General features: G+C 42.9%; 1 protein-coding gene across 6 annotated transcripts in view; it reads right to left on the bottom strand.

Moving 5' to 3' along the window:
• PTPRE (protein tyrosine phosphatase receptor type E) overlaps window positions 1-20739 on the bottom strand; it is a 98475-nt gene that overhangs the window by 59063 nt on the left and 18673 nt on the right. The window contains exon 1 of one of the 6 annotated variants that reach the window (XM_050305356.1): window positions 16248-16264. The exons of the other annotated variants lie outside the window; for them this stretch is intronic. The gene's annotated coding sequence lies outside the window, so the exon portion shown is untranslated. Of the gene's footprint in view, window positions 1-16247; window positions 16265-20739 lie in introns of those variants that run through there. 6 annotated transcript variants of the gene reach the window in all.

The raw sequence follows: 20739 nt of genomic DNA, 5'->3' as shown, positions 1-20739 counted from the left end.
ATGCAGGAACACTCATTGCTAAGACATCTTCAGCAGTTTTTATTTGTCTTTATACTACTATAATCTTTAATTCCTTTTAATCAACAGCAAGTATATTGTTTATCTGAAAGTAAACCAACTTTCATTTGGTAATAAAGCAGCATAATACAAACAAGAAAAGCAAGGCACCCAGGAGAGATGAGGAAGAGGAAGGGATTACATTTTAAATGAGGACAAAAACTTTGATCCAGGCAATCTGTTGCTCTCCAAGGAAAGTGAATGTATCTATCAGCACTTGTAGGAACAGGAAACACTTCAATACTCATTTGCATTGCAGAGTAGCTCTGCAGCCCACACTGAACTCTGGAGGGTAAATATCCTGTACTAAAATTATTTTCACTGTGACCACATATAAATTACCTCATTATATTATTTTAATTGAGAAGAACTTCAGGAAAATGGCAGCTGGGCAGAAATTTTGAATGGATCTGCTGAAATGCCTTAGAAATACCCCAAAACCAGGGATTCTCCATATTCAATAAGTTCATCAACTTTGGGAAAAGAACATATCCCATTAGGAAAGCAGCCTAATGCTTGTGGCAATGGAAGCACTAAGCCTGTAATACTTTTCCCTTCTTGTTAAGCACAGGATTACAATCCCTTCCCATCACTGTATTTTTCTAACCACTTAAGCTAATACAGCCAATACATATTTATTGAAATTCTCCACCCAAACCCAGCAAAACCCTTGGAAATTTAAGCCAAAAGCATTAAAATTATCTTTAAGTATTCTTTGGGGCTGTTCTAGACATGTCTTTTGTAACCTCATCACTAATGTGATAATCACAGAATAATTCTGAGGGCTCAGCTGCAAACTCATAGAGCGTTCTCAGAAATGTTCAAGAACAGCTGAAAATGTTCTGGTTTGATGCTGACCTGGGTACAGTTCTTTGGAAAAAAATATAACTTCAAACACTGCTCATACTTGTAAAGTGTCCTTGGAGACCTTCTCGTTCAAATGCAGTTCAACCTCAGATTACAGGAAATATTAAATGACTTTCTATTAGAAGTGTGACCAGGGATTCTTCTCCATCTTTAGAGACAGGGAACTACAGTGGACTGCAAATAGCAATGCTGGGCAGTGTTCTGATTAACATATTAAATAAACCATGTTTTTTTCACAGAATCATGGAATCATTAAGATTGGAAAAGCCCTCTAAGATCATCGAGTCCAACCATTCCCCCAGGACTGGTTTTAACATCAAAGTAACAACAGTAACTTTGAAAAGAATAAGTTTAAATGATCAAAATTATGTATATTCAATATTCATTTTACCTAAAAACCCCCTAAAACATTCCACTTTCACAGGAAGGAAATGGAGCTGATGGATCCCACTGTCAACTTATTGCCACGTATAAACAAACAGAGGAAAAACACCTCAGCCTTCACAAATTAATAGTGAGAGGGAAGGGGCAGAGGTCAGCTCTTTATTGCCAATTCCAAGTTCTCTACCTTAGGAAAGGCAAATTTAATGAAATATATTCATATTTCTTGAAAACAGCCTAATGGTAAGATCGCACTTAGGAAATAAAGTTACTATGTTTGTCTGAGTAATGATTGCTCCTTACCTTCTTGAATTTACAGTAAACCTTGGGAAAACTCTTCTTATACATTGCAGTGGAAGCAGAACTTCCTGAATTATGTAGAGGGCTAAAAATATTTCAGCAAGTTCCCTCAAAATCTAATGTTTCTATGACAAAAGCAGTTTTCCCACAGATAAACTCACAGCATCCACAGCATCTATAATTTATAACCAGCTCATATTTACCTCTAAGTACCACAGTGTGAAACACCACACCTTCAAAATTGGGTATAAAGGTACTTGTGGAAGAAAAGGAAGGAGTTCGTCAAGGTTGGGAAGTGCCAATGAAGGAATAAACATCCTGAGGGGGGGGGTACAGGATTCGCCCTCCTTCTAAAACAAAAATTAAAATAACATAAAACAAATAACAAAATAAAATCTTTATCTAGCATCCCAAGGAAACTTGATTTCCCATGAGAAATTTTAGTATGTCCTTGAAATTTTCCGTCTCACATTTGTGGGTTTGGCTAAGCAGAAGTTCCATAAAATATGTGTTATTAAAATGCCATATGCAATATCATATGGTATTTTCTTACATACTGCAGTTTTGTAGCTCAAGAGGACAAGAAATGGTAATTCCATGCAAAATAAGCCATGACTCAACAGTACCCTGCTTTTACAATTATAGAATTCCTCATTTTTATTTACATGTTTCTGAGTTCTGTTAAATAGTTTAAAAAGTTCCTCATTAAAAAAAAATTAAAAAGGCAACAACAAAAAAAAAAAAAAAAAAAAGGAAAAATACATTTCAGATATTTGTGTATGAAGAAGTTGAGAGAACTGACACCTTGAGGACTGGCAAAGGAGCCCAATATTAAAAATAGGGATATCACATTCAGGAAATTACTGGATGAACAGATACTTCTTCTTCCAATGTTGTTAAACAAATAACTAGACCTTAAACTTCACTCACAGAATCACAGTGTTCTGATTTTGTACACACATTACAGTGTTTGTACACACAAATCAGTGTTCTGATGTTGTACACTCAAACCTGAGGACTGCAACAGCCTTTTTTTAATCTTGCTTTTAAGAGTTTTATAAATGTAATTAATGCAGCATTTCTTCTCTACTTTTTGGCTTAATCCCATTGATTTTTCATGAAGCTTGTGAATCCCTTCACCTGAGCATCAGATCTCCACTGCCCTTTGGGTTTGTTGCAGAGAAACTTTGAAACTGGGCTGCAATCACACACTGACTAATAATTCTTGGCTGCAACAAAATTTGCTCGCTCTCTTTTCCTGGAAGGGCCCTTATTTGTGCTGGTTGCCATGGTGATGTTGCAGCAGAGCTGCTCTGGGTTTCTGTGGCTTCCCACCTGGTCATGGTGTAAACTGGGAGAGGAGCCCTCGGTGCAGGTCCCTCCCCAGAGCATCCACGTCCTGCTGGAGCTGCACCCAGTTGGTGCCTCATGAGCTGTCAGGAGCTGATAAATTAAATTGCAAGCAGAAATCTCTGCCCCTTCCTCATTAATTGGAGCTTTCTTTCCCACAGCTCCTAGTAGAGTCCAAGTAGGAACACTTTCCTAAACCTCTAGAGATGGAATTTGTCCCCATCCACTTCTTATCCTCTTGTTTCCCACCAAGACAAGGTTTGCCACTCTCCTGTTGCTCTGCACAACTTGGGCACACCAAAAAAAAAATCTACTTGAGAACATTCTGCATTTAGTCCAGCAAAGTTGCTGCTGCAATTGGAACAAGGGATGCCTTTTTTCCCATTATTCATATTAATTTAACTTCCAATCAGACTTACTTTCAGCACACCCAAAGCAACATGATTTCTCCTTTCAGAGAAGTTAAGGCTTTAGGTGACTCCATTACTAAGAGGGGTAATAGAGAACAAAAGACTTCAGCTCATCAATTGAGGTAGACAAAGGTACAAAATTCCATCGCCTACAGTGCTTTAGTCTGGAAAAAGAGGATAGGATAGGACAGGATAGGACAGGATCAGATCCCTGGTCTGTGTAAACATGCACATACATTTCCACCCACTATTTACACATTATTCGACTTCTAGACTATAAAATCCAAAATGAAAACACAACACAAAGCAGTTTACGTCCCAGAGCTCTTTTTTAAATAAAAAATACACTCTTAAATTAAGGAAAGTCAGAGTAAGTGGTAACTTAACACTTCCTGATGCCAAACTTAAAATAATTGTGTGCCAAGACATGCTTACAAATTTAAAAGTCAAAAAACCCCTGAAACTGAAAGTCCTCAGACAAACTGAAAAGTCCTCAACAAGCTGTGGGTTTTGTTTTGTTCTCTTTCTTTTATAATCATGGGAAATCATCTGATCCCAGTGGAATTATAAGACCCAAGGCAGTGACCACCCCCCTGTGCTGGCTCTGCTGAGGGACCTCCAGTCCTGGGGGCAGTTCTGGTCCTCTCAGATAAGAGAGACATTGAGGGGCTGGAGCGTGTCCAGAGATGGGAACAGAGCTGGGGAAGGGTCTGGAGCACCAGGAGTGGCTGATGGAGCTTGGTGGGGGCTCAGCCTGGAGAAAAGGAGGCTCAGGGGGACCTTCTTGCTCTCTGCAGCTCCCTGAGAGGTGGAGCCAGAGGGCATGTCAGGCTCTGCTCCCAGGGAACAAGGGACAGGATGAGAGGAAACAGCCTCAAGTTGTGCCAGGGAGGTTTAGATTGGATATTAGAAAAGAATTCTTCATGGAAAGCGTTGTTAAGCATTGGAAGTGGCTGCCCAGGAAGGTGGTGGAATCCCCATCCCTAGAGGTGTTCTACAGGACGAGCAGACGTGGCACTTTGTGATACGTTTTAAGTGGGCATGGTGGGATTTGGTTGAAGGTTGGACTTGATGATCTTGAGGGTGTTTTGCAAACCTTAACAATTCTATGATTCTATTTCAAAATCACATGTCCTCAATGAACTGGTTTGTGTGTGCAGCTCCTTGCAGCAACGTGTCACTCGTACCCACCTGCCCCAGAACAACAAAGCTTGTTCGACGCATCGCCCTTCGAACACAAAGGGGGTTGGAGAGACTGAAAACAAAAATTAACAACAAAAGCTGCCTCCTTCCCTTGTACTGATCACACTTCAAAGAAAAGAGGTCACATCAATTCAGCTGAAGCTGGTTAAAAGTGTGTATTTAGGTTATCCTGCACATCAGCACTGTCAGCACGATGAGCAGACGCCTGGCTGTGTGTAACCCCCCCGTGTCTCGCTGAGAGAAGTCACTCCTGCACCTTAGAAAGATCATTAAACATCGTGTTCAGCAAGCCAGGTAACACAGCAGTGATCAAAATAATTAAATAGCAAGTTATAAACTTACTATATAAGTATATACACTAAAAATCATGGGGTATAACTAATATTATTAGGAAAATACTTAAGAAGCTAAAGGAAAATGAATCCCCAGCATTGAAACAAGAATTCCACCACTGAGTCTGCCCAGAGACAAAGCTCTCAGGGCTGCTACAACCCTGAATATCCAGAGCCCACAAGAGCCAGTTGGTTTGGAACATGAAGGTTTTCATCTGCAAGCCAAGCTGACAGCAAACATATGCTCAAGTGCTGCCCATGCTGACAGTGAATTTTGTAATAATAAATATTAAATAACTACATATATTCAAGAAATACAATTGAATAATATTACTAGAATAATTTCACCAAATAATATTTAACAATATATTATTAAATAATACTGAATAAATAATAAATGTGTTGCTTTTTTAATTTCAGTTGTGCACAGACTGAGTTACAGTAAGTGCTCACATCAATGAACATCACACGGATCTCACAGCTGCTTGTCTGAAGGAGACAAACACTCTACAACATCATCATCATGAATAACCACCTGAGAGGTTGATATTCCCTAATTTACAATACCAAGGTCTTTTCTGAGCCCACAGACTAGGAGCAAATGAAAATTAAAGGTTCTGCTTCCTCCAGAACTCGTTTACACCATTTCAACACTCCTGGATGTTTCTCTGCGTGTGACATTCCCCTTTTCATCCCAGCTTTGCCCATCAGCTGTAAACTTCACTTCAGCCTTGGACTGCAGTTGAATATACTTAATTATTGCTGGAGCCTGACATGGGAAACACAAGTGGCTGTTCCTCCCCTTTTTTCACCCCATTTCACTGAGGGTTCAGCTGTGACTGTTGTTTAACCCCCTCATTTCTGTTACAGTCAGTACAGGTTTACAAACCAGTACAGCACCTTAAACCAGTTTGAAAAATTTCACATGGAGAAAAAGGAGCAAAGTTCTTTAAAAATGGAAAATATTATGTTACTGTGGATGAGCCATAGTATAATACAGGCCTTCAGCCAGGGAGAGCTTCAACCCCCATAAACTGACCCCACCAGAGCCCAAGTTTCTGAGACTTCCCACTAAAACACTGAATTTCCTCTTCACTACTTTCACAGTGGCCTCATCCAGCCAAGTTTTTAAAGCCATTTTAAAAGCAATTCCACTGTCAAATTGCCAAGAATGGTTGAGTTTGCTTGGACTTTTGGTGACTATCCAATCCACTACAAAACCAAGGAAATGGCCAAAAGATGAAGGCACATCTCCAGGTGTGCTACAGAACATTTTGCCCAATCACAAACTGGTTTGGAAGTGATCTTAAAGACCAGCCAGTTCCAACCTGCTGCCATTGTTGCACTTCAGACAGAAGAAAATTAATTTGGAGAAAATATTCAGCTGCTTGTCATGAGAAATGGTTTCTTATCCCAACTGAGAAACTTAGACCTGCTTAACACCTATCCAGTAATCCTCAAGAAGCTGACACCTTGAGAAAGAAACATTACAGTTTTGTGATTGCAACAAGCATCCACCACAAGAATTCTGAGAGTCCAAAGCTCTGTGTTTTCCCTTTATGCAAAAAAAGAAGTGAAAAAAAAACAAAAAAAAAAGTCTGTCTCCTCAGAACAGCGTGACCCTGCTGGAGAAAAGGGCTGATGTGTTTTCCCACCAGTGCCTGGAACAGACAAAAGTGGAAGCTGATGACTAAAGGAACAACTAAAAATATCCAGAGTAGTCTGGATCTGGAGAGTTGTGTGCCCTCACTGCAATTAGCAAATAGCATATTCAGTTTCACTGACATTAATGAGAGCAAAGCAAGTTCATTTACACCTCAATTAACTTCAAGAAATGCTTGTTTTCCACAATTAATGACGCTTCCTCCTTCCTTTTGCTATAATCCCTCTTTTTGTGCAGTAAATCACTGCCTCACTTGCTTCACACGCAATTTGGAAGGAGTGAGTGGGTGAAAGAATAGAGAAAAATGCACTTGCAGCACATGTAAACAAGGCTGGGAGACGGAAACACTTGCATGGCACGGGAGCAGATGGATGTCAGCAGGTTTCTGGGATACCGCTGGAATCGTCTGTATTTAAGGAAAATCAGGAAGACTCATTGAGGGAAAAGACCAGCACAGAAAACAGGGCAACTGTGGTACCTGTCTCCTCTGGGACCTTAGCAGGACCAAACCTACGCTGAATCAGAGGTTTAAAGTCAGCTTTCAACTCAAACTGGAAGAGAAATCACAGCCTGCCCAAGAATTCCCCACAGCAGCAGCAGCAGGTGAGGCCAAAAGGCCCCAGTTTGCCATTGCTTATCATGGACAAAGTCCTTGTAGGCCCTTCTCAACTTCTGTTCTGGAAGGAGACAAGAAAGACATTGGTAGGGGCTGGACTTCAATCAGAAAATGGCAATGCAACATTTATTTAGCAAATAAGTTCAAGAATTAAATTTAAAGCAATAAAGAAAGGTTGAAGCATCACTCAGAGGGAAGGAAGAGGATCTGGATGTATGGTACCCGGGAAAATAGGATGGGAAATAAATCAAAGGATGATGAGATTTCTTCCCAAAAGCACAAGGGAGGAAAATCATGGAATCACAGAATATGCCAAGTAGGTAGGGACCCACAAGGATCATCGAGTCCAACTCTTAGCACTGCACAGGACCATCCTCAAGAGTCACACCATGTACCTGAGAGCATCATCCAAACCCTCCTGGAGCTCTGTCAGCCTTGGGGCTGTGCCCACTGCCCTGGGGAGCCTGTTCAGTGCCAACCACCCTCTGGGTCAAGAACCTCTTTCTAATATCCAACCTCAATCTGCCCTGACACAATTTGAGGCCATTCTCTGGGGTCTTGTCCCTGGTCCCCCAGAACAGAGCTCAGTGCCTGCTCCTCCTCCTCCCCTCATGAGGAAGTTGTAACTGCAATGAGGTCTCCCCTCAGATACTGAGGAAGGCAAACCTGCCTGGATCCCATGGGAGCAGCACACTGGGATGGGAAACATCTGCTCCTAATACACAATCACAGAATGGTTTAGGATGGAAGGGACCTTAAAGCTCATCTCATTCCACCCCCTGCCATGGGCAGAGACACCTTCCACTGTCCCAGGTTGCTCCAAGCCCCATCCAACCTGGCCTTGGACACTTCCAGGAATGGGGCAGCCACAGCTTCTCTGGGCAACCTGTGCCAGGGCCTCACCACCCTCACAATCTCCTTTCCCTTTTGCTGACACTGACACCACTAATTAACAGGCAGCATCACTCAGGAGCAGCAGTTTGGCAAGAGGCAGTGGCTGATGGAAAATCCAGTTATTGATTTTCCTATGGGCTGCTGTCATCGCTCCTGCTGCCTACGAATAAACAACCCAAGGAATGTTTGCTTTCCAATGACAGCTGGTGTCAGCATCAGTATGCATTTGCTGTCATACTTTCTGCAGAATAAACTGATATTTTACTATTTAATGTGTTTCAAAATCATCACTGGAATTCCTGACGGCATTGTTGTGTAAAATGTGCATGTATCTTAAATCCCTGGCAAAGCAATGAACATCCACAGCCAGTTTGCACTCAAATCCTTCAAAATTCTTATCAAGACATGGCATTAAAAGGAATTGCTACTCTTGAACATATTTACTAAGGAAAAGAAGAAAAACTGTGTGTGAATAACAGCACAGCAATCACAGCAATAATACAGAAACATCCTCTTGGGAAATATTTAGCACAAGTGAGTTTTGAGAGCTGATCGGGGTATTTACAGCTCACAAAAACATCGCTTTGAATTTCTAGAGGATTTTTGTAATTATATTTATTTCTCCTCCTTACTCTGCAAGTTGGATTTCTGCATAAAGGAATGCTTTTCTTTGAGGACAGGACTAAAAAAAAAAAATGGCAGAGTGTTTTCCCACCAGCCCCTGACAGCTGGGTCTGACACCATGTGAAGAAAATAGAGGACAGTCCCACTTGGAACCTCCTTGGAGTGAAACACAAAGCTGTAGATTTGACCATCCCATTTAGAGATGCTGAAATTCTATCCAAAAATATTTTTGGGTGGAAAATACCCCTTGGTCAAGTGTGGCTTGCTACCATGGGAATAGCTCTTTGGACTGAGCTGTATCCTGGCCCTAAGATCAAAAGAGAATTATATTTCTATTTTGGAAGCATGTTAGCCTAACAGTCAAATACAAACCCAGCATTTGTGCAGGACACAGAGCTCCAAATCTGCAGGCTTTATTTTCACAAATAAACCAGCAGAGGAGCACAGCCCACACCGTGGTACAATCTGCCAGGAGCACATCCTGCCCTTGCTGCTTCGGTGCCAAGCACCAGCAGCATCCACTGAAATCACGGGCTTGGAAAGGCCCTCCTGTTGCAAAACCAGTTGTTTTCTGAAACAGCACATTTTGGGGTGTGTTTTTAATCAGAAAGGAGGCTTTTTTTCTCCCCCAGTGTGTACTATGGCATCCTCTGAACACAGAAAGCTGGCGAGGGCTCTGCATCTGCCCGAGCCATCTGTTGGTGCCACTGGGAACCTTCTGGTGGCTCCGACTCACGTGGAGGATCCACAGCCACCCTCTGCCCTGTGCTCCACAGGGCTGGGGGCCAGGCAGGCCCTGGCATCGTGTTTGGGTCACTTACTTCACGTTAAACATTGAGGATAAAATACAAGCAGGGGTGTGTTTGGGTGGGGAAGAAGCAAGGATGGGTGAAAAGCACATTTCACACTCCAGGAGGAGCGTGAGCCAAGGCACCACAAGGTTCCTGGGAATGACTCTGTTCCCTGCCAAGGGATTATGGGGACACTGAGGTCTCCCAAGGTCCCAGACACAACACACACTGTGGTTGCTAATCCAGACCTCACACTTGCCCTATGCTGGGCTGCTCTCAGGTTTTTATCAGGGAATATTATACAGAGAATAAATTCCTCTCTATGAGGGTGGGGAGGCCCTGGCACAGGTTGCCCAGAGAAGCTGTGGCTGCCCCATCCCTGGAAGTGTCCAAGGCCAGGTTGGACAGGGCTTGGAGCTGCCAGGGATAGTGGAAGATGTCCCTGACCAGGGCAGGGGGTGGAATCAGATGATCTTTAAGGTCCCTTCCAAACAAAACCACACAGAAAGACCTTGAAATTACTTAAATGACACTTTTAGCCTCAGAGGATATGAAACTAAACCGGTCAACCTGACTTCCTTCCTTTTAATAACCCTTTCAGATGAAACAGGTTTAAAACAGCATCACCAAAATCTCCAGCACTATAATTTACAAACACACACGTACTAATATTGCCGCTTCTTCAGTTTGTTTTGCACTTTCATCTTAAATTTGCAGGAATTGGTTCCTGCACTGTAACAAATCAATTTCTCTAAAAGAAGGAAACTTTCAAAGCAGTGAATATTTAAAATACCTTCCTTGTTCTTTGTGGTTCCTGGTCCAGTGAATGTTATCTTGTTTTTTCCCCTGTACCTTCTGGTCCACAGTCACTCAAAGCACAAATCCACTCCCAATCCTTCTAAGCCCAAACCATAAAACCAGTTTCATAGAGACAAGCCACACACATGTACATTTTAGGGTAAAAACATACAGGCCCAGGAGACTAAGGAAGAAGATCCAAATTATATTTCCAACTCTTTTCCTCCAAGGAATTAATATTTTGCTGTTCTACAGTCCCCCCCTCATAATATTCATTTTTATTTAATATTCCTGGAGAGCTTATTCCAAGTCAATCAATGGACAGCCTATAAAAGTAATTCTGATTAATTTTCAGGCCTTCAATCTAAGACTAATTAAGTTACATTTCAGCAAGACCTGCACATTAGATATATTTTGACTGGCCCAGTCTCTGTGGCTGCTGGTCCCTCCCTGCACTCCCAGCACCATTTGGGAAGATCTGTCTGTCAAATCAGAAGACCCACAACATCTGAATTTCCCCTCAGTGGTCCCAAAGACAACACACACTTAGAAATACAGGTGCACTTTGTTAAATTGCATCTACAAACTGATTATTTTTATTTGCCTTCTATTTACCTGCTTCCCAAGTGATGCAGAGATGCCCAGGAGCAAACACCACCACCCCAAAGGATCCATTTTTTCAGCTCAGTTGAACCTTCTGCCTCTCAAACTCGTCTTTGAGGATGTATCAGCCGAAAAAAGGGTGAGCTATTTATAGAATACATTCAGTTTGTGTAGTCCCACCCCGGTGATGGAAACCCTGAGTGTTGAATATTTTTCTTTAGCATGTGATAAGTGCTCATCCCACAGATTCAATGGAATAACCTGAGAGGCTCTGGCCATGTTATAATATCAAATTTTTCCTCCTGTGACTGGAAAAGAAATGTTCAGGGTGATCAATGACTGATTGAAGCTGCAACAAAGTGAAATCACCTTTTTTTTTCCAAGAGAGCCATTACTGAGGACCTGGCTCTGTGTTTGTATCCCTGGAAATATTAGAGAAAAATCTACTTGTGGACAGGTAAACAAAATATTCCATGTACAGCCCTCAGTCTCATCACACTCAGCTTGCAGATACTGGGGGAGGAAGGAAGGGGAAGTCACAGGGAATTTTTTTTTACCAGAATTTTCCCTCTTCCCTACAAGGCACCATCAGCAGATTCCCCCAGCCATGGGAAAACCCAGCCTGGGAAACTGAGGCTCAGCTCCTTCCACCCTGCCAAGAGCTGGCTTGGACACTGTTCCTTCCCATTGCTTGGGTGCCCCTCACTCCTCACCCCCAAAAGTGGGTTCCTTCAACCTATTTGCAGGAGATTAAATTCCAGATCCCATCTCCACATCTCCATTCATGTAGGGAAACATCTGACAAGCAGGAAGAACAGAAATTTTGTGTTTAAAAAGACACACAAACCTGACAGAGCAAGTCCCTTTGGAAAAAGCAATCAGGTCCCCTTGGAGAAAGCAACCAGGTTTTTATCTCCCAGTCAGAATAATTTTAAATATATTATACTTTCAGGCTCTAGAGAACTATTTACAGGCATTTAAAAGAACCAAGAGTTGTGCCCTGTGAGATGACAAGCGAATTTAAAGCCTATTAGATGTAGAAAAACAAGGAAATCACACCCTGGGAAGCCACACCAGCTCATTTTGAGAGGGTTGGGGAGGGAAGAGGAGAGGAAAGAGTTCACCCATGTGCTTTGTGGGACCAGCAACCACAAGGCCTTTTCTTTAGGCATTATTATCAATTGCTAATAGTGGAAAAATCAGAAAAATGGCTGATATGAGTTAATGATTCTCAGAAGGACTCATAAAGAACTCAAAGCCTTGTTAGATGGAAGAGCTGAACTGATTTGCTGCCCAGAAATCTTTCTGGCAGCTGCAGAACCGACAACGGGTAGCTCTGATTTTGTGAGATTGAAGTCACTCTCTCTCCATGAAGAGAAGAAAATGAGGATAATTGGCTCACATAGCTCCGAGCACAGAATGCCTGGCAGAGCTGCTCGCTCCTGTAAGGATAATCCCAGAAATCCCAGTGGCAGGAGGCACTGCCGGGCGCCAAGGGCTTCTCCACGTCTCACACACATTTCAACAGCAAAGATAAAATAAAATAAAATAAAATATACATCCACGTCTGCAGGGAGAGAAACAGAACCAAGCTGCATTTACCAACACCTCTGCAGTGTGTCTGAAACATATCCCTTCCTTCCCTGTCACATCAGGCATCAGCCACAAACAGCTGCCCAGGGGCGCATTTTGTGCTTGTGATCTGCTTTTCCAGCTCAAGCCATTGATGTGCAGGTTATCTGCCTTATAAAACTTATCTCAGCCTTATCAGGAGCAGCACAGGAGCAGTTCTCAAAAAAAAAAAAAAAAAAAATCACATCCTCAACTCTTGTCCCTCCTGCTCGAGTAGGAGGCTCAGGGGGGATCTTTTTGCTCTCTACAACTCCCTCAGAGGTGGAGCTGGGGAGGGGTTGGGCTCTGCTCCCAGGGAACAAGGGACAGGATGAGAGGAAACGGCCTCAAGTTGTACCACAGGAGGTTTAATTTGGATATTAGGGAAAAATTCTTGGCCAAAAGGTTGTCCAGCCCTGGCACAGCTGCCCAGGGCGGTGGTGGAGTCCCCATCCCTGGAGGGATTTAAAAGCCCTGTGGATGTGGCACTTGGGGACATGGGTTAGTGGTGGCCTTGGCAGTGCTGGGGAATGGTTGGACTTAATATTACAGGTCTTTCCCAAGCTTAACAAGTCTATGATTCTCGAGGATTCTTTAAGATTCCTTTCCTGAGAGGCCACCGAAGAATGACGGTCGTGCTGCTGAAAAATAAATTGGACAAAATAATGGGATTGCAACTCATTCCAGGCTGATTTTGCACCTATTTCACTCTCTTGGCTTTTTGGCCATATCACAGAACTAAGCTGCAGAAAGATATATATTAATAAAGGATATATTTCTGGAGAGCAGGGAGCCAAGTCTAATTACCAACAAATTTTATTGTAAGTAAATTTAGGTCAACACTAAGTCAATCCTAGTCCGAGAGAAAGCACTTCAAAATAAGAATAAAACCCAATAACCTATAAAATCAAACCACACTGGCTTCCAAGAGGACCTTTTATTCACAGGTCAAGTAAAGACTATAAAGGAAAGTGCATTTGTGGGAGAAGTGCAAATTATGCCATAAAAATCCTGTGAGATGAACCCCCCCCCCCGCCATGTCTGAACAGAAGCTTTCCAGCCAACAAAGCTGCATGAAATCCTGAGATATATCTCAAAATTTCTTTTATGGAAAAATCCTTAGTGTTATCATCCACTGCCCATCCTGGAAACTTTGTTTTCCCCTCTCACACACACAGGCCCAGAGCTTTGATTCTCTCAGGGAACCAACTAAAAGCATTAACTAAAAATAAAAAGCAAACCAGATCAGCTTAAGTAGCTTCCTTAAAAAAACACATCCTATTTCCCAGCGTGCTAATTAATAGAACAGAACTGATATTTTGATATCATGATTAAGAACAGTTCATTTTCAGCATCTTTCTCAACAGCAGATCAAGGCAATTAACTGGTAATTTGCTCACTAAATGACTTCCCAAGATGTGCTACTGAGATAAGGCAAAGCCTCCTCTAAAGTGCCTTTGAGCCAGAGAAAGATGAACCTGCAGGGAGTAATTTTTAAACAAAGTGCAACTCGATTCTCTGGTAGTAAAGCAAAATTTCTGTTTCGTGAGTAATGACAAAAAACGTGAATTTAGGTGGAACAGCAGAACACTGGGGGTTTTCCTCCTTATTTCCCAAACTGTGCCCACTGTAAATAGCACTGATAGAGGACACACCCAAAAGATCATTTTTATAAAATGTCAAACTGACGGTCTTGATTTCATTGCATTTTAACCACAGGACACAGGTGAGGAGCTGTGAGCAGATAAATCTGGTTTTCCCCCCTTTCCTCTCTCTGCTCTACCTACTTACTGGTTTTCACAGTGTTGTTTCATGAGGAGCTGTGCTGGTGCCTGGACAACAGAAATAAAAGGAATTACATTCTTCAGGGGTCTGGAAAAGGGATAAACAGGAAGGTGACAAAATCTGCATGTTTAAAGATACTCAGTTTGGTCAAAGTTACCATTTCCTGATCAGATTGCAGGGAAGGATCTCACACCACTCAATCATGACCGATGCAAACTGGTCAAAAAATAGGGAAGGAAGCTACAGAACTGGACATCTCTCTACTCAGTAGAAAAAAAGACCTTGAGAAGAACTTTCTGGCTTTGAGAAGGTCCTTGTCTCTCTGCCCATGGCTCCCCACATGCTGCCAGAAACCCAAACCATCTGCAAAGTGCGAGCACAGATCAAAGCAAAGAGGTCCCCAGGCAGGTTTCCTGCCATGTGCTGCCAGACCAGGTGATTTCTGACCAAAATACAGGGGTTTTGGGGTCAGTTAAAGCACCTCCTGTACCCAGGGGAGCTGGTTGTGATGGCTGAGAGCTCTGTCCCCCCCACCTCCCAGCACTGGCAATGAACCACTTTTCTAAATATTGCCCAAAAGGGCCCTCAGGAGCGATCCCAGTGATTCATTCCTCAGCCTTCCTAAACCAACAGCGTTCCCCCAGCAGGATATCACTTGAAACTAATCTGCATAACTTTCTCTGCAGCTTCCCAACCTTTTCCTTCTAAGAAGGGCTAACTCTGAATACATTTTCCATCTCTAGTCGATGCCTGCAGAGGTTTATACTCCTGTTCTGCAAAGGGAAACCCTTACCTGCTTCAACAAAAAGATCAGAAGAAAATCATGAAAGACTCGTGACTGTTACAACTCTGAGATGTTTAATTACTGGATGTTCAGCCACATATGCAAAATGCATCACTGAAAACACAAGAGTAGGTGGATTTTAAGATATAACTGTACTGGCTTGAGCAAAACTGGCTTATTTTTCAACACAAAAATCAAACCAGAGAAGAATTGTGTGTCTGCCTTCATATATGTAGGGCTATGATCAGGCATATATATAAATATAAAAATATAAGTATCATTGCTACCACATAAACCTATAGTTATATAGTTTATTTCCCTTACAAACTGTTCCTGATGTTGCACATCCTGGTTTAATGAGATAGAAACAGCACCATTTTGGATAAAAAAACTACCACAGTGGCTCAAGGAGATTTTAGTAAGTGATCAGATACGTTTTGATCTGGTTCATGGCTTAATTTCATTAAAATCATAAACAACAGACTATAATGCTGCTTTTACTTCACTAAGTCAACAAATCAGATTTACATTACAGAAAAACAACCTTTTCCACATTTAAGCTGCGCTCTCCCTCTGTCCTACTAGTCTTTATAAGCATTGATAATTTAAACATTATATAAATGTAAAATTTTACCTTCCTCTTAATCAACAGACTTGTTTTTTATTTCCTATATTGCACCACTTAGAGCAGGGCTAAAAGCAGAAGCATAAGAGTGCACCTCCTGCATGAGAATTAATTTAAAATATACTTCAGGGAACAACTGTAACCACAGGATGTTTTAATGCAGTGAATTCCCAGAAAATGCACAAACACCTGCTGTGACAAGCCCCACTATTCTGTCAACACAGACTCTGAACAGAAAAGTCAAACAATTGCTCAGACTAATCACAATTATTAAAAATAATGAAGAGGATGCTACAGCCCCATGGGCTCCTGCACACCACCCCTACAGGGAATTTTCTTCTCCCCACAGAACAGGTTGCAATTTCTCCTCATACAACCAGTTTGTGCCTCCTGTCCTCGCGCTCTGCACCTCGGGGTCTTCTCCGTGACCTGCAACCCTTCTCCTCCAGACTCTGAATTCACACCCCTGAATCTGGCTTTTCCAGCACTGCCAGGCTTTTGGATGTCCCTGTGCCCAGCATCCCTGCCCTCCAAACAAGGGCCATCTGCCGACCTGCTGAGCGTGCACTTCATCCCATCTCCAGGTCTCCGGCAGAGATGTTCCACAGGAACACTTGGCTGAACAGCATCCAGGGGAAAATGATGTGTAAAGACCTTCAGTCTCGTGTTTGTGCAGATCAAACAGGGAACAGCTGCTGGGCAGATCTGACTCCAGAGTCTGCTCCCTGCTGGAGCTCATTCATTTAATTTTCATCCCACGTGTCCGCCAGTGATAGGGCAATGATATCACACAAAAGTCCTCAATGAACTCCTGGAAGGTCAAGAACCTGCAGAACATGCCAAGTTTCAATATCTACCTCACACAAGCTTCCACAGATGTGAACTTATTTGGTAATCAGCTGCATCACAAAGTAAATAATTTTCTGAAGGGCCAGGGCCAACATAAACAGGAAGAAAACACTGTGTTCAGAGGTCAGGCTTTGCATGTTTTTGATGTACTAAGGATGTTTGTTAGGACGTTGTAGATGCACACGGAATACAAAAACAGGGCTACATTAACTAAATCCAACCCTTGTACTGAATCTTAAAAAGAAAACCAACAGTAATTGCTTCTTGATGAATATAAAATGCTTTAAGACCTGCAGTTATTCCGGCAGACTGTGATTGCTGATGTTTTGACTGTTTGCCTCGAGCACTCAAGGGAGACGAACTCGCAAATGCCACGCACCTCCTTGAGCAGGAACACAAACAGCCCAGCTCAGTTTCTCACTGACAGGAGTGCAACTGCGTTTATCCCAAATATTCTGGTTACTCACCCTGCATTCATGGTTGCACCAAAATTCCACAACCTCCCCTCAAAAAGCCCCAAACCCATAAATCTTTGAATCCAGTTTATATGTGCCACCCCCACCCCTTCCTCCCCAAGGTTTCTTTTAAGCACCTTTTTCTGCCTGAAATTAATTAATTTAATCTACTGAAATGGCTGAAAGTCCAGAAAGAAACATGCCAACTGACTTTAAAATTGACCATGGGAAAGCTGAGGTTGGCAAAGAGCTCTGGAGACCACTTGGGCCAATCTTCTGTGGAAAGCTGGGCCTCAGATTAGGTTTTCCAGGAACTGCCAAGAGAAGTCATCAGCGTTTCATAAATTTATTTCAGAGCACTAATTATGAAAATGGCTTTCGCTCTGTGCTCATTAAGGAACTTCCTCTCACGCACGAACGGGATGACAACAACGCCGAGGCACTCACTGCACATCCAGCTTCAGATAAACCCACAGATAAACTCCTGATTATAACTGAGAGGTGGAGCTGCACCAGACCTGTCCTGGCCAAACCCCTCAGCAGTCACACGGGTTATCCTAGGAATCTCCTCTCCACATACCTTCCCCTTGCCTTCAAAATACATCGGAGCAGCGAACGCTGTTTTGGGGGAAGACCATGAGGCTGTTCATCAAATCTATATAATTTACAGGCATCTCTGCACCCTTTTGTCCTGAAGCAGCACATCAGGAAAACAGAATATGACTCCTCAACTGGATTTCCAACATGATGGCACTTCTGATGCTGTTTGTGCTCCCAAAGGCAGCGCCACACGAATGCCATTTCCCTGGAGATCCCAATTCCCACCAATGCCACAGGGTGGTAGCACTACTAAAGGGATGGAGAGCAGCGAGGTCTCACGCAGGGTTTGGGGCCACACTTAGCTGCAGATTGTGGTGTCTGATGTTCCTCTGGGAAGCCTGTTTCATCCAACCTCCCCAGAGCCAAAACAAGACGACACCATCCTCATTTCAAAGAGAACAACAATTTGTTCTGGGGCTCAGCATCACTCCTTTCAGTCATTTTTCCAACATCTGTGCCTGGATGAAACAATGGAACACAGTAGATGCAATACAGATGGCTGGAAATTCATTGCAAATGCCCAACTGTTGTGGGTTTTCACCACAAATGCATCAACTGGCTCTTAATCAAGCTGGGTGTGGATGGCTGACGCCAAATCCATTGTCTCAAAGGGCTACGACTCCACAAGAAATCACCCTGCAGCAGCTTGTTCCTTGGTCTCAGTTGAACACAACCCCGAGCCAGTCATTTATTATTATTTACAGAGCAACAGAACACTGTGATTCCATAAAATGGTGATAACCACCTTTCTCCTTCAGTCAAACACTCACTCAAGGTAAGAGTCCACTAAAAACGGGGAAGAAAAAGAAATGAAAGGCCTGATCAGCTTTACTCTGAATACACAGTTTTCCTGTGGCCTCAGGTATTTCCACAAAACAGAAATCCATGGATTCTCAGGTGAAAGCTTGCAAGCAACTCCTCACTGGAAACAAGCCACTCCAGATTTGAAGAAAGACTCCACCACCAGGAATCTGCTTCAGGAGAGGACACAGCAGGGAGGAGGAGGAGGAGGAATACCTGCCTTTAGGAAACAATGTGTCTTAAAAATGTTGTCCCAAATCCAAGCCTCCATGTATCCAGTCATCCTTATTGATCAGTTATATAGCAGAAAATAACACTGAGAGTTTATGGTTTTGACTTAAGAGCATGAGATGGGGAAGGGGTTTGGCAAACCAGGGTGGAAAAACATCAGACAAACCTACAAGCCTCAAACCTGAAACACTCACGTTTTGCATTATCACTGAGAGTGTCCAAGGCCAGGTTGGACAGGGCTTGGAGCAGCCTGGGACAGTGGAAGGTGTCCCTGCCCATGGCAGGGGGTGGGACTGGTTGGGCTTTAAGGTCCCTTCCAACCCAAACCACTCTGTGATCTGTGATTAGGGAGTGAAATCCTTCAAGTCAAAGTTGTCTGTTCACTGGGATCACTCAGTTCTTGCTGCTCAACCAGTTTCCATCAGCACCACCTCTACCCTACCTGGACAAGGCACATGAGTGCCAGCAGGGTACAGGATTGTAGCTGCTGCAGAAAATGAAATCATGTGGGGTTTATTTTATTGTTCATTAGATATCCATGCAAAGATTACAATGTTTCAGAAGTTAACCCCCAAAAACGCCTCCAAAATCCCATCCTCAGTCAAACTGCTGAGCACAGCCTTCTGCCCTCCTCCCAGATCCCGGGTGAGCTCTGTGAACTCCTCATGAATAACTCCCCCGTAGGAACAAACACTGCTGCATTCATTCAGAAAACAAAACCAGTATTATGAGAAAATCTGCTGCTCGCAATTCTGGTGTAACATCCCCAAACAACAGTGCAATGTCAAAAATGGCATTTTGCTTCCCTGAACTCGAACACTGAGATTTTTGACACTCTGTAAGCAAGCAGGAGCTTAAGGTTTTCTCCTTTGACACATTTTTTCAATTTTATTTCTTATGAAATAAAGATGTCTGTATTGTTTTTAAGGACTTTGTTCTGTTTTTTCCCTCTTAATGACCAGATATTAAAACCTCATGGAGCAGTTCCTGAACTTGCACAACTGCCGGCGTCGTGCGAAAGCCCACGGAGAACTTCTGCCTCCAGCAGATTGTGGGGCTTCACAAAATGGGCCTTCCTGAATTCAGAGCTGTCTAAACTCACAGAATCATGGAATTGTTTAGGCTGGAAAAGCCCTCTGAGCCCATGGAGTCCAACCATCCCCAGCACTGCCAAGGCCACCACTAACCCATGTCGCCAAGTACCACATCCACACGGCTTTTAAATCCCTCCAGGGATGGGGACTGCACCACTGCCCTGGGCAGCTGTGCCAGGGCTGGACAGCCCCTTCCATCCAGAAATTTTCCCTAATATCCAAATTAAACCTCCCCTGGCACAGTCTGAGGCCACCTCCCCATGTCCTATGGCTTGTTCCTATGGCAGGAGAGACCAACCCCAACCTCGCAAGAGCACGACAAGAAATCTCAGCGTCTCTGCCACTCAAATTTGTGCTTCCCCCCAAAACAAAACCCAACACAGCAACTTTTCCAGTCTCTGGAAAATTTCAGCATTTTGTGTATCCTTGCTCCTGCCACCCTCCTGCTCTCTCAGCAACGTCTCTGTCACCATCACCTCATTTGGGACATCAAGTTTATCCCTGACACTACACTATCCACACTCCTTGAACTCCTTCAGGTTTCTGTGCTGATCATCAGGTCTAGTTCCACAGCAAGGAACCAAAAAGAAGAAAGAAACCAGAACACAGGTCCTTGAGTTTTTACCAGCTGATGACCCTATTTCTTCAGTTCTTTAGTAGCTGTTGAGTACAAAGTAGTTCCAGAGTACACAAAGAAAATGTAGCACACTAAAGTCATCTTTAGGAAAGGGGTTTTTTCACTTCCAAACACTTACACTGTATTAAGATCAGAAATTTAAAAGAAAATTAACATAACCTAACTATATTTACAAGCTATGCAACAGTTTCCATTTTAATCTATCCTTTTCTTTTGGAATTTTCTGTAACAGGTGCATTTCCTTTGGAAAAAAAAAAAAAAAGAAAAGAAAAGAGAAAGGTATCTATGTGACCTTTTTTCCCCTCCAGTTGAATGAGGTTGCACAAATAAATCCTTGGCTATTTAAATATAGTGCTCAGATAAGCTATTTATGGAAGG

This window comes from Myiozetetes cayanensis, unplaced genomic scaffold (genome assembly GCF_022539395.1).
Source record: "Myiozetetes cayanensis isolate MyiCay16 unplaced genomic scaffold, myiCay2020 scf10, whole genome shotgun sequence".
In the NCBI taxonomy this organism is placed as follows: Eukaryota; Metazoa; Chordata; class Aves; order Passeriformes; family Tyrannidae; genus Myiozetetes; species Myiozetetes cayanensis.
This window is presented reverse-complemented; position numbering and strand designations above follow the sequence as displayed.